We start from the raw sequence: 1,882 nt of genomic DNA, 5'->3' as shown, positions 1-1,882 counted from the left end.
GCTGCCTATAACTGTGTGAAATATGTAGTTTTACTGGGCTGGGATGAGAGAATCCATCGAAGCATGGTGTAGGGATTGTGGTTCCTGTGTGCTAAGAAGAAAGGCTAGCACCAGCCAGAAAGCCCCATTACAGCCAATAATCAACCGCTAGCCGCTGGAACTCGTTGCTCTAGATCATGTCAAACTCTCACCAAGCAGGAATAGATACATTAGCCCACCATCCCACCCAAAGAGCAACTTCTGCTGGGCAGCTGGCTTTCTAGGCAGCAGCGCTATTGTGATGTCAGCGGGGGACATTGTGACAAGCCAGTGTTCCGTCACTTCATGTTGTGCACTGTTCAAACGGAAAATACATCAACAGGCAGACTACAGAAAAGCTTACTGACAAAGGATAGAGAGGGGCTTTCTCAGAGGGCTTTTTACAGTTTGTCTATTCCCAATTAGCCGTTTAAGTATGCTTAATGAAAGTACTAATTCTTTCATAGGCCGCCCATTCTTAGTATTTGACGTTCCTTATATTGCGGTATCAGGCTTCGCAGCAGGTTGCAAAACATTCATCACCCATGACTGTCCCCAATTGGGCTCAGAAGCTAAATGTCTATCATGACCTCTCTTTTTGAAAGTCCAAGAGCAAGCAAACTCTTCCTCCAGGAGAGGGAGCCAACAGATCACTAAAGACATTGCTCAAAGAAAACACCGAAAAACAATGGAAGCTTTAATTGGAGTGGAATCTGATAGACAGCACCTGATGCCAAGTCTGCATCTTCTAACACCTGCAGTCACTGCAGCAGCTGAATCCAATGTGTCCAAAAGGGATCTATTCTATTCAATTGCAAATGATCTAGATAAGACTGAGAATAAGATACTGCACGGGACATAGCAGAGTTGGTCAAGTTGAGTGGAGATGAGTTTGCTATTTGGCACAGCTTTTGCATCAATAAAGCAAGTAAAAGGTGTGAAAGATAAAAAAAAAGGGTGAAAGTGTGAAAAGTGAATTGGCCAAATTGAGGTGCATATAAAGTTTTTGCTTTCTTTCAATTCACTAATGAGGCTCATTTGAATCAGGTGAATTGAGTTCTGCTTTTGGAAACTCGGTTAAGAAGGGGTGCACCGGTCCTGGAGGTACTGCAATACCAGGTCAATGCGTGGAGTGGACAGAGCAAGATTTTTTCCATCTCCTTGTTCTAAAAATCCATTTAATATATGGTCCCTAGAGAGGGGACGTATCAGATATTAAACTGATAAGAACAGATTTAATTTTTTTTTTTTCTGTTTATCAGTAGGACTTCAAAATAACAAAGGTGATCGCCTCCCGTTGCCTGGGAACCGTCCAGGCACAAGAGGGCTATGTGTCACCAGAAGGCGCACACACTCCCTCAAGGCCGGCAGACGTGCAATCCCAGGCACCTTCCAGTACCGACCAAGGTAGCGTCCTCCGAAACTACACTTGATCTTAGCCAAAAGGCCGAGAAGCTATAACCCGAATTGGTTACGGCCTTGAGTGGCACCCTGGCCTATACCGGACACATCTTAGGGAGAGGGAGACAAACCCACGCCTACAGAAGACATTTTGTCACCCAAGCCAAACCCTTGAAAAGGCTGTTTTGCAGAGCAAAAACAAGGAGAATGGTACTTTTTGCAGCCGCCGCCCACTGCAATGAATCTGAATAACTCCTCCTTTTGGGCACAAGGACCTCCCCTCCCCCTTGCAGTCTTTCCAATTCATGATACAAAAAGACGGACGGACAGGACAGGACAGGACCATCTGCCTGACTTTCCGTCACTGCCACCCTTTGCCATCCTTGCCCGTAGAAAGCCCTTTCATCATCCCCAAACCCTAATCTTTTCCCTTCCCTTCCCAGCTGCGTCTCACTCCCTTTCA

At 45.8% G+C, this 1,882-nt stretch overlaps 1 pseudogene; it reads right to left on the bottom strand.

The window, feature by feature from the left end:
* Positions 1–1,100: 1,100 nt before the first annotated feature.
* On the bottom strand, positions 1,101–1,306 carry LOC142265716 (U2 spliceosomal RNA; annotated as a pseudogene).
* Between the last annotated feature and the right edge of the window lie 576 nt (positions 1,307–1,882).

Source organism: Anomaloglossus baeobatrachus, unplaced genomic scaffold (assembly GCF_048569485.1).
Source record: "Anomaloglossus baeobatrachus isolate aAnoBae1 unplaced genomic scaffold, aAnoBae1.hap1 Scaffold_2751, whole genome shotgun sequence".
NCBI classification, from domain to species: domain Eukaryota; kingdom Metazoa; phylum Chordata; class Amphibia; order Anura; family Aromobatidae; genus Anomaloglossus; species Anomaloglossus baeobatrachus.
This window is presented reverse-complemented; position numbering and strand designations above follow the sequence as displayed.